Raw genomic sequence first — 18,929 nt, 5'->3', positions numbered from 1 at the left:
GGTAGTAGAGGAGAAGTTAAGTGTTCACAATAATCAAGCTCTTATTTAAAGATATGAAAACAAGCCAAAACCAGTTTGGCTCAGTGGATAGAGCATCGGTCTGAAGACTGAAAGGTCCCAGGTTTGACTCTGGTGAAGGGCAGCATGTACATTGGTTGCGGGCACATCCCCGGTAAGGATTGTGCAGGAGGCAAGCTGCTTGATGTTTCTATCATCAATGATGTTTCTAACTCTATCCTTCTCCCTTCCTCTCTGTAAAAAATCAAGAAATTTTTTTTTTAAATAAAATAAAGATATGGAAACAAGGCTGTGGGAATTGGAAGATTTCAGAAAATATTTAGGTAATAAGCCACAGGTTAGTTTTTTTTTTAAAAGATGTTCAGATATGTGAAGTGAGGACAAGAAAAAAAAAAATCATACTCAGATTCCCAGGGTGGAAAGAATGAGTTATTTCCCTGGGGCTACAGGTATATTAGAAGCATGTATAATGAAAAGGAAATCAGCAGAGCTTCAGAATGCTGAGTTTGTCAGACTATAAGTTATTAAAGTGAAAGTCTCCCTTAAATCATCCTAATATGTGCATCTGGAGCATAGGAGAGAGTCCCGAAGGAGTATAGTTTGCTAAGATATCAGTTAGAAAGAAATATATAGGATGTCAAAGGAAATAATGATCAGAGAAACTAAAATCTAAGGAATAGATACAGAAAGAAATACACAATGAGAAACCAAAGGAAAAGAAAGAGAGGGTTTCAAAAAGACACTGTAAGAAAGTATCAACTATTGTTGACAGTCCACAATTCAGTGTGGAAATGGTCCAAAAATAATTATTAAAGAGAACTTGGTGACCTTAACATAAGTATCAGTGAAGTTTAGTAGTTGACTGGTTGTATCGAATGGAAGGTAGGAAATATATAGATGAAATGAGAAAGTGGAGGTAGCAAGATTGAGACTGTTTTATTCCTTGAAACTATTTGGTAGGTTCCAGAGAGAGAAGGGGGGGAGAGGGGGGGAAAGACCCAATGAGATAGAGTGTGAGGCAAGAGAAAGATCTTTACCTCTGAAATTTTTAATGGTTCATGGGATATATGGATATCTTCTATTTGCCTTTTCATATCTACTCTATGTCAAAGGACTAAACTGTGATTATCTGTATTTTTCTTCTGAGCTTGGCAAATGAGACTCCAGTCATAGTAAGTGGAAAAGATACCTCATAAGATGTTTGTTCCCTCACTTTTTCTTGTGCATTACCACAAGCTGGTTGTGTCCCTTCACTGATTATCACATCTTCCCCAAGACAGGGGTCTCCTTAGTGTCTCTCTGTCCATGCAGTCTTGGGTTCTCCTCCTAGCTCACTCAACCCCTTCAGGAAGAATGGAAGAGAAATGCTCCACTTTGTCCAGAACTGAAGATATGCAGAGAAAATATTATTTGCTTGTATGTCAGTGAATAAGAGGAGAAATTCAATCTCACTTCTAGACTCTGAAGTTTCAATGATATAGGAAAAGTTGCTGTCCTGTAGAGTGCTGAAAGTAATAAGATATAACCACAACAGAGTGTTTTAATGAGGCGAGAATGTAAAAGAAATGTTCCACTAAATATTATAATATATAGAAGATTGATTATTGTGAAAGGGGTGAAGTGACAAGCTTAGGAAGACATAGCAATGGGAAATTGATTTGTGGGGGAAACATAGAGGTGAAAGGGAATGAAGGGATTAGAAAACAGAAGTAGAGATTAATTCTGAGGGCTTCTGGTAACAGTGGAATCTCACATAGATATGGCATTCTTCAAACTCTGAACAAATTATAAAAACAAGTATTTTAAGGCTCAAAGGGTGACCAGAAGTAGGCAGTAAACCTGAGGGTACCTTCTGTCCACACTGTATAAACAGTGAAAATAGCAGAAATTGCCACCTTGCAAGTGTGAAGAGTCAGATTTTGAGGCTTCCAAAATGGCAGAAAAGTGAAGGCAGGCATCCAGGAAGTAGAGAGCAGCATATGGAGGAGCTCAGAGACTTCATTTAAATTGCATAATTTCTTTTTGGTGCCTGAAATGACACACATGTAGGGGAATTCCAATGTTTTCAATGAGAATGACCACTGAAAATATGAAGAGCTGAAAAATGTCAGCTGCTTCCAAACCAATGAGATAGAATTTGGAGTTTGAGCTCAGCCATGCTAACGTGCTCCTATAATAAATAGTATTATTACTTCAGGTAAGAAAATAGAATCAAAGGACAATACAAAATATGGCAATAATAAGAATGGAATTCAATAATGCTAGAAAGACTTTATTCTCAGCCTATCTTCACTATATGATATCACAAAGGAAGTTCTTATTGCTGAAAGGAAATAATACCAAATGGAAGCTCTGATTTATAAGAAGACACAAAAACCTTGGAAATGGTAAATGTTAAATATATATATATATATATATATATATATATATATATATATATATATATAAAATATACTAGAGGTCTAGTGTAGAAATTCATGCATGGGTGGGGTCCAACCAGCAGGAGGGAGGTGCTGAGGGCAGTTGGCCAGCCAGCCCTGGCCCCTGGTCAAACTCCTGATAGAGGGGACAATTTGCATATTAGTCTTTTATTATATAAGATAATTTTCCTCTTTTACTTTCTTTAAAGCATGTACCCCTGTTTAAGGCAAACTTTACAACACGATAATGGGATTTATAATGTAAATATAACATAAGTAAGTTTAAGATATGACAAAAATAACAGCAAATGAAACTCTATGGGTATAATTTTTTTTTACATCTTATATGAAATAGAACAAATTAACTCTAGACCATACAAATGGCAATCAAAACAACAACAATTAAAAAAGTAAATAGGTATAGCTATAGTTAAAACAATAAAATAAATAATATTTAACTAACCAAAAAGAAAACAGGAAATATACAGAAGCAAAAAAACAAAAAACAAAACAGAAAATAGGAAAAATTGGAAACAAATACCAAATGAGAGACGTGCATTTACCATAGCAGTTACAATGAATGTCATGAGCTACCAAAAATCCAAGTGAGGTTTACATTCAGTTGGATTAAACCAAGACCCAACTTTGTTTAGTCTCAAGAAATGCACATATACTATATAAGTACTATGATAAAAAAAAGATAAATGTATACCATTTTCTTAAAAGCCTAAAAATATAATAAAGCTGGATTTATTGTATATTAGAAAAAATATATTTAGGGTCAGAACTCAAAAGTCAACATCATAATAGTAACAGGTCAATTTATCAGTAACTCAAGCCAATAACATGTAGAGACGTGAGAATGCCCTATCAACACACAGATCCATGAGAAATAATAGATGGTTATTGTAGGTCTTTATGTGAATTAGTGTTAGTTGCATAAAAATAATGGAAACAGTAATTAGTATCTAGAAATAAAGTACTTTCATAACTAAAAATATATATATATGTGTGTGTGTGTGTATAAATATATATGTACGTATATTTCTACACACACATGCATATAGATAGATAGATATAGATATAGATATAGATATAGATATAGATATAGATATAGATATAGATATATAGATATAATGTATATATGTTTTGCATTGGAATGATTTAGGAAAGAGGATGAAAAGTGAGGCAATTTTAATGATGTCTTTAAGGAAGAGACAGGAAATAGTTGTTAGAGGCTGAAGAAATGGGAATCCTGATATATGTTGACCAAATACTGCCAAGAATCTCTGCCAAGAATCTCACCTGTGTTAAGAAAGATAGAGAAAATGACCTCATAGACCTGGCATATAGGATTTCAGGGCAAATTGGTGAAATTACCAAATAGCTTCATTTAGTGGCCTACATTAAAATAGGAGAAGGAGATGAGCTAGTGATGATTACAACCATATTTTAGAAATGTATTTTTAACCCAGGACTGCTGTGTTGGAAAATAAATATGACTGTTATTTCCAGACTCTGCAGCTGGAAAAGGATTTTCAAAATGGACTCAGGGCAATGATCAAATCCAGAATAGTATCAGTCAATGTTGGCTTTCGGGGACACAGCATGGGAGCTTGGCTTTTATACTCTGTTAAAACTACAGAATGATGTAAGGCAGAGGCATGTGGACAAACTCAGCTGGACAAAAACCCTTCTGAAAACCTTAAGCACATAGCCAAACTCACACTCCAAGGTAGAGGGAGCATAATTCAAAGAAAAATGTGAGTCTGGCAGCAAGCAAGCTGTGAGCAGTACTCAGGTGTAAACATGAGCCATTACTTATGGCTTGCAGAGTAGAGGCCATGGAAGTACTATAGCTACTCCTCACTATGTGTCTGCCTACCTCTCCCCACTTTTGTGTGTGTGGCCACTGCAGTATTCTTCTCTCTGCCTCAGCTTTGTGTATTGACAATAGGAGTGAGCAGATAAATTGTCTTTTTAATCTGTAAATCTGAGTCAAGAAAAGCTATACCCAAACACTAAAACAAAACAAAGACAAATTAAAAGAAAAAACACAAAAAATACCCCAAGAAATTATGATCAACTAGTCTCTTCTACATATGACTTAGCGTACATAATAATAGCCTAATTCCATTAGGATAAGACATTTGTGGGTGAAGAGTTTAGTTTCTATCTAGGGGACGTGATGTATAGTGGCCTGAGTGGTACATACATATTAAAGTGGTGACAGATTTATTTGTTTGTTTGTTTGTTTATTATTTTCTGATTGTGCTTGGTTGGTTACCTTTGTGTCCCTATACTTAACTTAGTATTCCTCGCAATATGGTGGTCCAAGGGTAATAAGATTTTTTCTTTAAAAATATATTTTATTGCCGAGACCTGTTTGGCTCAATGGATAGAGCGTCGGCTTGGGGACTGAAGGGTCCCGGGTTCGATTCCGGTCAAGGGCATGTACCTTGGCTGCGGGCATGTCCCCAATAGGGGGTGTGCAAGAGGCAGCTGATCAATGACTCTCTCTCCTCGATGTTTCTAACTCTCTATCTCTCTCCCTTCCTCTCTGTACGAAATCAATAAAATATATTTTTTTAAAAATATTTAAAAATATATTTTATTGATTTTGTACAGAGAGGAGGAGAGAGGGATAGAGTGCTAGAAACATCGATGAGAGAGAAACATCTACCAGCTGCCTCTTGCACATCCCCTACCAGGGATGTGCCCACAACTAAGGTACATCCCCTTGATGGGAATCGAACCTGGGACCTTTCAGTCCGCAGACCGATGCTCTACCACTGAGACAAACCGGTTTCAGAAGACTTTTTCTTTAAGTATGATTTTTTTTTTTTCTTTTGACAGCAGTGGTCCTCAAATAGAGATGATTTGGCCCTTCAGGAGGCATTTTTTAATGGTATATTTTTATTGATTTCAAAGAGAGGAAGGGAGAGGAAGAAAGAGAAGCATCAATCATGAGAGAGAATCTTTGATAGGCTGCCTCCTGCACACTCCCCAATGGGCAACCACCCCAACCCTGGAATGTGCCCTGAATGGGAATTGAACCCTAATCTCCTGTTCCATGGGTCGATGCTCAACCACTGAGACACATAGGCTGGGTCCTGCAGGAGACATTTGGCAAAGCCCAGAGATAGTTTTGGTTGTCGAGACTAAAGAGGTGAGGGGGCCAGTTAGTGGTGATGTTATGGGTTTAATTGTGCCCTCCCAAAATTCATATATTGAAATCATAACCCTAAGTGCCTCAGAATTTGCCCTTATTTGGAGATAGAACAGTGGTCCCTTAGAAAGGGTTTCACTTTCCATGGTTTCAGCTGCCTGTATTCAGCTATCATAGAAATGGTAAGTGAGAAATTCCATAAATAAACAATTTGTACATTATAAATTGCATGCTGTGCTGAGTAGTATGATGAAATCTCTCATTCCTTCATCCCTCCTGGGTTGTGAATCATTCTTTTATTCAGTGTACCCACACTATTTATGCCCCCGGCCTATTAGTCACTTAGCCATCTTGGTTATCAGGTCGAAATGTCATGGTATTGCAATGTTTGTATTTCTTAAAAATTCCACATTCGTATTACAATGAGCAAGGCAGTGCCACACAACAAAATTATTTGGTAAAAATGTCACTATTGCTGATACTGTTAAACCTACTCTTAGGGCAAGTATTTCTAGAGGAAGAAACTAGACACTGACAGTCTCTTAGATCTAGGTCTGTATTCAAGGGAACTCATACCTCTCAAATTTGCATATGCTTAAATATACAATATATTTCTCAAAAAACTAATATTTTTTCATACATAAAATTGAGAAGTAGGAGTTCATTTGCTTCAATTCAATTTTAAGCTTTAACCTAAATTCACTACCTATTTGAGAATTTAAACCAGGAAATTGTTGAAACCAATCATTTGACTGATAATACTCTAAGAATGCTTAGAGCTATAGCTAACCTTTTTTCAAGGTTATTAAAAATGTCATTTTGGAGCCGAAACTGGTTTGGCTCAGTGGTAGAGCATCGGCCTGCGGACTGAAAGGTCCCAGGTTTGATTCCGGTCAAGGGCATGTACATTGGTTGCGGGCACATCCCCAGTAAGGGATGTGCAAGAGGCAGCTGGTTGATGTTTCTCTCATTGACTTTCTAGCTCTCTATCTCTCTCACTTCCTCTCTGTAAAAAGAAAAATCAATAAAATATATTTTAAAAAATGTTATTTTGGAGCACTTTCAAGCATAGTGAATGTTAGGTCCAAGAGCTTAATATTTGGGATATTTATCAAAATATCTGAGATCATCTTACAGTGAACAAGCAAAGTGAATAGACCACAACACATCTATCTTGGTCTCTTAGCAGAGTATGCTACAATAGCAGAAGAGGGAAAACAGCCCAAGCACCATGAGAAACTTCAGTGCAAGCCAGAGAAAACTCAGTTTCAACATACAAATGAAATAATTTTCTACAAGCCATGATATTACATTACTACCTCTAAACCCAAATGCCACCGAAAGGGGGAAGAAATCCCAAAAGGGGGAAATTCCCCAAAACACAGATTATTAATACGAAAGATATTGGCATTTACCTGGGAATTACCACCACCTTATATGAACAAAATCCACAATACCATTACTAGTGAAGCTTATTTTATTTCCTCAGCAACAATAGGACCTTCAATGTTAAGAAATAAATAGATATATTTCTAGAAACATAAAACCTACCAAGTCTGAATCATGAAGAAATCAAAAGTCTGAATAGACTGATAATGAGTAAGGAGAGTGAATTAGTCATGAAAAACCTTCCAACAAAGTAAAGTCCAGTATAGTATGCTTTCACTGGTGAGTTTTACCAAACATTTAGAGAGGAATTAATGATAATCCTTCTCACACACTTCCAAGACTTTGAAGAGGAGAGAGCACTCCTCAACCCATTTTCTGAGGTAAGCATTGCCCTGATATCTTAGCCAGATTAGGACACTGCAAGCAAATAAAACCACCAGGCAATATTTCTGATCAATTAAATTCATGATTGCATATGGTATCTGATCTTCTTTAGATCAATTAATAGATTGACCAAAAACAGACCTACCAAGACTCAACAGGCACATCAGTTCATACTATTAAATAGTAAATCTTACCCTAATAAATATTAATAGCTTATTGAGGTATAATCCATATACCATAAACTTTGCCTATTTAAAGCATACACTCAACTTTAAAAATGGGGGGAAAAATAGATATTTTTCTTAAGAAAACTACAAATGTCCAATTAATATACATCAGAAAAGTTTTTAACATCGCTAATCTTCAGGAGAATGCAAATCAAAACCACAATTTAGCCCAGCTGATTTGGCACAGAGGTTGAGCATTGACCTATGAACCAGGAGGTCATAGTTTGATTCCTGGTCAGAACGCATGCTAGAGTTGCAGGATGGATCCCCAGAATGGGAGAGGCAGGAAGCATTAAATTGATGATTCTATTTCATTGTTAATGTTTCTATCTCTCTCCCTCTTCCTTCTTCTCTGAAATAAATAAAAAGATATTCAAAAAACAATTTAATTGATCACACATAGATAGTTATTATCAAAATATAAAAGGTAAATAAGTGTTGGTAGGGACCTAGAGATAATGGAACCCTTTGATACACTGTTGATGAAATGTAAACTGGTACAGCCATTATGAAAACAATATGGAGGTTCCTCAAAAAAGTAAAAATAGAATTACCACTCAGCAATTCTTCTTCTCGGTATCTACTCAAATGTAATAAAATCTGTACTTCAAAGAGAGATCTGTATCCCTGTTTATTGCAGCATTATTCATAATACCCATGATATAAAAATAGCTTGTGCCCAAGGCAGGTCATTCCTATCCTCTGGGATGTTGTAGCTCTTATGCATCATAGCACAACATATTACTCATGTTTTTATGATGATGCTTGTGGTAACCTTTTGCACTGTCAGTTGTATAGAAGTATAGTACATACAATTAAGTATAGCTCATGATAATTGATATTGATAATAAATGACTATGTTGCTGGTTTATTTATTTAGTATTCTATACTCTCTATCACTATTTTAGAGTGTACTTTGTGCTTATAAAAATATTTTCTGTAAAACCACATCTCATGTTACTCCAGCAGAAGCACTATACATACACTGTTTACTTGGTCTTGATTGTATTGTTTTCTCTCATGCTTGACTTAATCTCATGTTGTTTTGTTTATTATGGCCCTAAGCACACATAATCTACTGTCTGTAAAAGGCCAGATTGTGTGAATGACTCTCAAATGAAATTAAAAGTGATTAAGAACTATGAAGGCAGAAAATCAGTGATAGTCATTGCTCTTCAGTCATAAATATCCCATTGTACCATAGCTAGGCTCTTTAAGAACAAAAACAAAGCAATGAACAGACTGGAATCTCAGAGGGAAGGTGGGAGAGAGTGAGTGGTTAGAAAGAAATTAACCAAAGAACTTGTATGCCTATATTGGCAACCCAAGAACACAGGTAGTAGTGTGGTGAAGGCCTGGGGCAGAGTGGGAGGTGGGCTAGAAGGGGACAATGAGGGGAAAAGGGGACTTATATAATACTTTCAACAAGGAAGATAAAAAAAATACAAAATAAAAAACAAAGTGATGGAAGCTGTTAAAGATCTGCTTCATTGAAGGCGAGTCTAACAAAAATTTCAGAAGGGCCCGTATCATACATAGAAAATCTTCTAATGACCTGGATTGAAGAACAGACACAGAAGCATATCCCTCTCAGCACTATGTCAATCACAGCCAAATAAAAAAGTATGCCAGGTATAATCTGACTGCAATGTGTCATTTACTGCTAGCCCTGGTGGTTCAAATGATTTAAGAATCATTATTCATTATATAATTGTGAAAGTGAGTGGTGAGTCTGTGAGTGCTGATGTAAAGGCACCTGGAGAATTTTTAGAAACTCTAAATTAAGCTGATTGTGGAGGAAAATTACTTGCCAAATCACATATTCAATATGAATAAAACTTTTCTATTATGGAAAGAGATGCCTGAGAAAACTTTCATCCATAAGGAGGCCAACTCAATACCGGATTTCAAGGCTTATTAGGACAGGATAACTGTCTTGCTTGGGAGCAATGTTGCAGGCCACAAATTGAAACCCTTTATGATCAGGCACAGTGAGAAGCCTAAGGCCTTCCATAAGCACACACTGCCACTAGACTACAGAACTAGCTGGATGCCATGGGTGACCCAGATCCTCTTCCAAAATGGCCTCCAGAATGGCTGTGCCAGCAAAATAAAATAGCCATTCAGGAGGGCATTTTAGAGAAAAATATATGCTGGAAGCCAATTCCAGCATGTCATAATTGCAAGAGTTTCACTGAAAGGTTGATAGAGCTTGAGGTCTCAACAAGGGCTGAGTCACATGTGTAATGGCCTGTTGGAGATGGCTAAAGGCATTTCCCTAAACCTGAAAAGGATGCATTAAATTGATTGTTTGCTGGGAGACAGCTCAGGGCATCTTAATCTACATGTGATTGCCTCCAACTGGCCAAACACCTGAACAGCCAAGGCAATTCTCCAATCTGACAATGCTTCTGTACAAAAACCCTACCCTTCGAAGTGTACATCTTCACATTGCCTAGGGCAAATTGTGTCATTAGAAAGCAAGGGTCCTGAGACTAGGAGAACTTAGTTTCTTTAGCTAGGCTCCTCTGACCCCCTGCACCTTTCAAAATTATCTTTCGTCTCTGGACTCTTACTTAAGTTACACTCAGCCTTTCCCCAGATTACTGAACCCTTCTTAATGCTGGAACAAGAACCCCCACAAGTATATTTTTCATGGTTTTGCTTATTGTTGATAATGTTTCTGGACATCCTCCATTTACCAGTGATCTTCATCCCAGCATCAAGGTTGTGTTTCTCCCTCCCATCATGACCTGTTTTATCCAACAGATGGGTTAAGGAGTGATAGTGACTTTAAGGTCTATTCCCTGAGGAGGACCTTGGCCCAGGACATTGCTGCAATTAAAAAAGACACTGATGAAATTCTGGATTATAGCATCTATGACTACATAAGGAACTTTGTTTGGGCCTGAGGTGATGTCACCAAGGAGTGTATGAATGGCATCTGGAAGAATACAGTAAAGAGCATTGTCTGTGACTTCAAAGAATTCGCCAAGGATGAGGAGGTTACAAAAATTAACAAGGCGCCAAAACCGGTTTGGCTCAGTGGATAGAGTGTCGGCCTGCGGACTGAAAGGTCTCAGGTTCGATTCCGGTTAAGGGCATGTACCTTGGTTGTGGGCACATCCCCAGAAGGGGATGTGCAAGAGGCAGCTGATAGATGATTCTCTCTCATCGATGTTTCTAACTCACTATCCCCTTTCTCTTCCTTTCTGTAAAAAATCAATAAAATATATTTTTTTAAAAAATTAACAAGGCTATGGTTGAGATGACAAATAACCTTACCCTTAGTGTGGATGAGGATGACATCAGGGAACTCCGACAGGTTGATCCTAAGGAATAGACAAATGAGTTGTTGGAACTGGAAGAGGAACACATAGCTAAAGAACAGGCAAGAGAAAGGTGAGTACAGTAAAACAACAACAAAAAAAGAGGAACACCTAAGAAAGTTCACAATGAAGAATTTAGCAAAAGCATTTGCAGATTATCAACCATCTCCTCAAAATGGAATTGCCATCATTATGACCCAGAAATTCCACTACTGGGAATTTAGCTGAAGAAACTGGAAAGAATATATGTACTCCTATGTTCATTGCAGCGCTATTTATAATAGTCAAGATTTGGAAGCAGCCCCAAGTGTTCATCAGTGTAGGGAGTGGCTCTAGGGTCAAGCCTGGAGGGCAGAGCTCTCCCAGCATAATTAAGCCTAACCTTGTAGCCCTCCCTAATTTCTTCCCAAGTAGCTAATGGGTGGTGGGAGGTGCAGCAAGTGTTGCCAAAACAAGAACATTTGTATACATGTTAACCTACCCTTGTTTCAATCAAACTATAAAATAAAGCATTCGCCGAGACTGGTTTGGCTCAATAGATAGATAGAGCGTCGGCTTGGGGACTGAAGGGTCCTGGGTTTGATTCCGGTCAAGGGCATGTACCTTGGTTGCGGGCATATCCCCAGTAGGGGGTGTGCAAGAGGCAGCTGATCGATGACTCTCTCCCATCGATGTTTCTAACTCTCTATCTCTCTCCCTTCCTCTCTGTACAAAATCAATAAAATATATTTAAAAAAATAAAATAAAATAAAATAAAATAAAATAAAATAAAATAAAATAAAATAAAATAAAGCATTGGCTTGCAGGCTGGGTTTTTTGTGGTCTCCATCCAGGCACAGGAGATCCACTGAGCCCCAGCTGTATTCCCTTATCTGTCTTTTTCTCAATTCTTCACCTCCCCTCCTCAGGTTCACCCTTGGTCTTGCTGGTGTGGCACACGTCAGTAGATGAGTGAATAACAGCTATGGGACATTTACACAATGAAATACTAGTTGGCCTTAAAAAGGAAGAAAACTTTAACCTTTGTGACAGCATGGACGGACCCGGAAAACATTATGCTAAGTGAAATAAGCCAGTCAGAGAAAGACAAATATCATGATTTCACTCATATGTGGAGTTTCGTGAACAAACTGAACAAGCAAAATAGAGACAGGCTTAGAGATAGAGAGCAGGCAGACTGCTCTGGTGAGGAGAAGTGTTGGGAGGTGTGGAAGACTGAGCAAAAAAATGAAAAAAAGACAAAGCACTCATGGACATAGACAACAGTGCGTTGATTACAGGAGGTTTGGTGTGGAGGTGGAAGAGGGTATAGGGAGATAGATGGTGATGGGGAAAAATTAAATAAAAGAAAAATGTTTGAAAACATGGACTCCAACATCAAAAAGTTTCCATTAATAGAGGAATATTTATGGTACTTTATACAATTATAAACAAATCTATGATTAAAAAATAAATAAACTAAGCAAGCCAGCATGAACATATTTGTAAAACATAAGTGACATCTCCATAAGAGGGGCCTCAGGCAGGTCCTGCAGGAGGTATTCCAGAAGAAGGCACTGCTGTCATAGGAGATGACAGCTCTGTGTGAGTTATTGTCCCAGCAGACATTCCAGTGGGACAAGATGTCAAGGTAGAAGACAGTGACATTGATGACCTTGACCCTGTGCAAACCTAGGCTAATGTGTTGTACTTGTGTCTTACTTTTTAACTAAAAAGTTCAAAAAGTAAATAAATACATAATAGTTAAAAATCTCACAGAATTTTTCTGTGGCAACTGCATACAGAAAAAAAGAAAATATTATGCAGTTGTATGATGCTTTATGCTGGTGTTATTACAAGCCAAAAGTTAAAAGGAAATACTTATAAAGTAAAAATGTTATAGTAAACTAAGGTTAATTTGTTACTAAAGAAAAAGTCAATTTTAAATTAGTGTAGCCCAGGTGTGCAATGCTCATAACATCTATAGGAGTGTACAGTAATGTGTAGTCTTTCACATCCATTCACCACTCACTCACTGACTCACCCAGAGCAATTTCCAGTGCTGCAAGCTCCATTGATGGTAAGTGCTCTATACAGGTAAACCACTTTTATCTTTTGTACTGTATTTTTACATTATCTTTTCTTATTTAGATATGTTTAGATACACAAGATACGCAAATACTTATCATTGTGTTGCAATGGCCTACATTATTCAGTACCTTTGTAGCCTAGAAGTGATAGGGTATACCATATAACCTGGGTGTGTACTTGGCTATAAGATCTAAGTTTCTGTAAGTGCACTTAATGATAATTGCACAAGGACAAAATTGTCTAATAATGTATTTCTCAGAACGTATCCCTGTCATTAAGCAACACATACCTGTAAAGACTATACATAGTGGAATAATATTGTGCTTTAAAAAATAAGAAAATTCTGCCATTTGCAACAACATGAATAAACCTGGAAAACATTATGTTAATTGAACTAAGCCAGACATAAAAAAACAAAATTACTATGTGAACTCAACTATATAGTCTAAAAATTAAACATAGGGAAACAGAGAGTAGAATGTTGGTTACCAGGAGCATAAAGGTTAGGGAAAGGGGCAGATATTGGTCAAAGGGGAGAAAGTAGCAGCTATATAGGATAAATAAGTCTAGAGATCTAAATACAGTGTGCCTGTACTTAATGATACTGTTTTGAATAGTCAAATTTGCTAAGAGAATAGATTTCTGGTGCTGTATCATACAGACAAAAATCGTGACTCGGTGAGGAGATATGTTAATTAACTTGACTATATTAATCATATCACTATGTATATCTTATGTATATATTAACATATTATTTTTGTTTATATAAAATATCATTTATATACCTTAAAACATACAATTTATTTTAAAATTATAAATTCTAATATATGACCAATATTTGTAAAATAAATCTATATCATTTAGCACTAGTAAATTAGGGAAATTAAATGAGAAAACTTGTAAGGATTATGGGGGAAATGTAGTTGATTCTATTGCTCTCTGTCTCACTGATCACTAGCTTTGAGAAAAATCAAATTTTATAATATAACTGGGAGCTGTAGATTGAACATTTGAAAGACCAGAGATGATAGAGATGAAGGTGAAAGTGGAGAGAGAGAGAAAAAAAACTCTATAAAAATCATTGCTATAGTTCCATTGTTCCATTGGTCAATGACATTTGTATCTAATAGATAATAGTAGTTTTCTCTGGTCAAATACAAAGCACAAAACTATATATTACCACCTGATATTCATTAAAGACATATTGTGTTATCTAGTTCTTCTGGTTATTAAAAAGAATTGTCTCATTTTAGAATTTGGATAATTCATAAGGGGTTTTACCAAGATGTAAAGAGTACATTTTAATATTCTGTGGTATGTTTCCTTTTATCAATGCATATCTCTTCATATCACTTCAGAGACAGAATGCATAATGTTTGTTGTAAATATTTCTCTCTTTCCATGTCCAGCGGGGCTAGAGAGCAGTCCAGTTCATGAGTAGGGATGGCTGGGGATTGAGAAAATGAAAGAGACAGACACAGAAATAGAAGTAAAAAGCTGGGGCCAGGTGGGACCACTGTCCTCTGACAGGGTCAGAGACAGGGTCAGTGATCCAGAGCCCATACAGGGTGTTTATTTTATACCCCAAATACCAGGACCTTTTACTAAAAGTAAAGACAAAGGAGATTTTCTTGGGTGGACCTGAGTCCTATTCATTTCTGGTGCTTGACTAGATTTACATAATAAAACCCACTCCCCTGGCATCTGGGCAAAAATGAAGGTCAAGCTGACAACACTTCTGTCTTTTGGCAGAATGTATTTCCAACACTTGGCTTTGCCTACTGACCGGAATTCAGCTGACAATTTAAAGAAATGCTAATGTGCCTTCCCAGGTGCTCTCTACAGTTTAGTCTGGTCATTTCAAGTTTTTGTTGCAGATTGTTGAAGTTGGATGACTTGGTATCCAATTCACTTATTCTTATTGTGGATGCCACTAAATGCCTTTATCACAGTCATTTACACTTCTACTAGGACACCTCCTTACAGAAATGTAGCCCATACCTTATTACTTGCTAACTTATTGCCATGTTTTTGTAAATTTCTGGATTCTGCTATCCCTTTAAAAAATTTAAAGAGCATTTTTCTTTAAGTTATCAAATCATTAAGAAAAATTGAAACTGCAGGACTAATATGGATTCATGTTTAGCATTTTCACAGGTTTAAAAATAGCTATATACACTTAAAGCTTTTAAAAAGACCATCTTTTAAGACGGTCAAAATTATTATAAAGGACTTGATACTAAAATTGGTTTATGCACTCAAAAGTAACATCTTAATGTCTCTGATGCAAATTTTAATTAGAGGAAACATAGTTCAGTTATATGCACATTTCTACTACCAATACAATTCCAGTGTGAACCTCAGCATTTCTGATTTTTTTCTTTTGATGACAGTTGTAGGGAAAAAAAAAAAAAAAAAAAAAAAAAACTAATGAAAATTGGGTTTAACTTTTTCTAGCTATGTATATAAATACACTGTATATTACTTTGTTTTCTCAATTTTAAATTGCCTCAACAGGATACAATTTGTAGTAAATTGAACCTCAGGGACAAAAACATTTGATGTTTTTAAAAGCACAAGTTGGAACTGAAATGTGAGTCTCAGTGTGAGGAGGCCAAGTACACTCCGTTATCACTTTGTAATGAAAGGTTACAACAGCTTCTCAATGTGCACAGGTCCAAGTCCTGCAGGTCACAATGCAGTTACTCTCTTGTTCCAACCTACAGAGACATTATTTGAAATTGGTGAATTTAATGTAACCCCTCCTTATTCTTTAATCACATATACACATAATAACTAACATTATCACATATAACATTACCATCTTTGACACTGGTATTCATTTTTACAATACAATAATGATGTTTTAACCTCTTTGTCAGAATTGACTGGCAGCTTTGCCCCATCTATTAGTTCCCTGATATTGTTGTTGCTAATTGTCACAAATTTAACATGCATTTATTATTTTATAGCTCTGGGGACAAGAAACCTATAATAAAAGTCTTGGCTGGGTTGCATTCCTTTGGCAAACTTCTATTTCCTTGTCTTCTCAGTTTACCATTAACACCCACCTGATAAACCATGGTAATCTCACCATATCAAGATCCTTAACCACATCCCTGTTTACCATATAAGGTAACAGTCATAGGAATTAAGACCTAGATTTCTTTCCAGGGAGGTATTGTTTATTCTACCAAACTACCCTTAATGTTACATTAAAAAAAAAAAAAAATCTCTTGAAATCAGTGGTAGGTTATAATAGATGCAATGAGGTAAAGTATCTCCTTTCTTCCTGCATTGTGATTCATTCATGCTGATTTGTTTTCAATTTCCTCAATTTTATCACCTCTGGCTTTTACCTCTGTCTAGCAAACCTCTCTCCCCATCCTTTCCATAGCCCACATGCCTAGCCTTGATAATATACAGCATTAATTCGTTAAGACTCATTTTAAATACTTATATCATCTTTGGGAAACTGTCCAATTTCAGATGCCTTGGTTATCCTTATACTTGTTTGTATTACTTTTCTATACTATCTAACAAGTATTCACAACTGTAGCAGCTTAAAATAACTTGCTTATTATCTCAAATTTCTGCAGGTCAGAAGACTGGGCATGGCTTAGCTGAGCTCTCTGCTCATTGTCCCACAAGGCTTAGCTAATCTAAGACCCAGGTTCCTTTTCCAAGCTCCCTGGTTGTGGATAGAACTTAGTTCCCTGTGGTTTTAGGATTGGAGTTGTGCTTCCTTACTGGCTGTGTACACAGAATACTCTCAGCAGCTAGGGTCACATGCACCTTCCAGGACACTGTGTTCGTTTTGGTTCCAGCAAACAGAATGCCTTTGTCTTCTTTGAAAGTCTCACAGGCTTCGGTCAGATCTACCAGAGTTAATCTATTTTAATTGATTGAAAGTCATCTGATCTAGTGACTTTAATTATACCTATAAATCCCATCTGCAGTATAATGTAACATAATCCCAGGAGTGATAGTCCATCATACTCACAAATCTCACCCTCACTGACAGAGAGGATTCTACAGGCCATGGGTAGAATCATGGAGGTTATATTAGAATTCTACCCACAACAGTGACTCATTAGCATAAAAATTGGTCACATTTACTCCTTATTATACTACATTGATTTAGGTGCTTTTTTGAACCCCTCACTGTTTATAATCCGAGTATCTGCTACATTGCTTGCCACAGACTAAGGACTTATTAAATATTTGTATGATGAATGAATATACAAATCAGCATAGTATTGAGGGTACAGTGTACTCATATATATTGTGTAAAATAAAATATCATCAGTGTTTCCTCAAATATGGCTATGAATTATTATTCAGCAACATAATGGATCATGTGCATGAGATTATACATGAAGAAAGAGGCCAAAGTAACTTCTCACCAGCAAAGCCAAACAGTTACTCTCACAATTAAACATTTAGAATTAGATAATTAACAAAAAATGGTTTGCATGAGAACTTATATTACAATAAGAACAATTTTTTTTAAAAGAGGCCTACTTTATTTATTTATTTATTTATTTATTTATTATTTTTTTAAGTTTAATATATTTTATTGATTTTTCACAGAGAGGAAGAGAGACGGATAGAGAGTTAGAAACGTCGATGAGAGAGAATCATCGACCAGCTGCCTCTTGCACACCCCCTACTGAGGATGTGCCCACAACCAAGGTACATGCCCTTGACCAGAATCGAATCCCGGACCTCTCAGTCTGCAGGCTGACACTCTATCCACTGAGCCAAACCGTTGGAGAACAATTTTTATGTGTTTCTGGTGGATGTTTGTTCAATGACATTTCTCTTATAAAGAAATATACTTTCATTAATATAAAATATTATTCAGAAATATATCATTTGCAATATATATGTCAATCTCATAATGATTTAAGGACAAGGAACCGATCTTGTCTCTATTTAAATTCTCTACACGACTCACTACAGCTCTTGCAAAAAAAAATAGCCATAACAGTGTGTATTTTTTAATTGAAGAAAATCTTTATTTCTATGCTTTCTTAATGTAGTTTTTAGTTTTAATTAATTAATTAATTAATTAATTAATTTATTTATTTATTTATTTATTTATTTATTGTTTTTAGAAACATGAAATCCCAGGCAGGTCTATATTTAACTTGGTACAGTTTCTATTGCTCTCATTTTATGGACACTACATCTTTTTTGGATCCTTCACTATATACATTGTTGTTTTCAGCAGTTTCTAGAGCCCACTTATTGTTGTTGTTTAAAACCTGGTGATCAGAGTTGGAAGAATAGGAATCCTGAAGTTTTAGAGTTTCTCCAACTGCCACTGTACTTCTAAACTTGAAAACTTTATCCCATATCTCAATTATTTTATTTATTTATTTATTTATTTACTTATTTATTTATGTTTAAAGTTTTACATGTCTCCTTTTTTTCTGATTCCCTCCCTCCCCCAGCCATTCCCACCCCAGGGAAGCCCCCACTGCCCCAGTGTCCGTGTCCATTGGTTATGCTAATATGCATGCATACAAGTCCTTTGGTTGCTCTCTAACCACCCCCTTCCCTGCCATTTGTCTCTGGATCTATTCTTGTTCATCAAATTATGTTGATCATTATATACCACATATGAGTGAGGTCATGTGATATTTATCTTTCTCCAAATGGCTTATTGTGCTTAGCATAATGCTCTCCAGTTCCATCCATGGTGTTGCAAATGGTAAAAGTTCCTTCTTTTTTATAGCGGCGTAGTATTCCATTGTGTAGATGTACCACCGTTTTTTAATCCACTCATCTGCTAATGGGCACTTAAGTTGTTTCCAAATCTTAACTATGATAAATTGTGCTGCTATGAACATAGGGGTGCATATATCCTTTCTGATTGGTGTTTCTGGTTTCTTCAGATATAGTCCTAGAAGTGGAA

The sequence above is a fragment of the Pipistrellus hanaki genome (genome assembly GCF_964339955.1).
Source record: "Pipistrellus hanaki genome assembly, chromosome: 7".
NCBI classification, from domain to species: Eukaryota; Metazoa; Chordata; class Mammalia; order Chiroptera; family Vespertilionidae; genus Pipistrellus; species Pipistrellus hanaki.
The sequence above is the reverse complement of the archived record's forward strand: the minus strand, read 5'-3'. Positions refer to the sequence as shown.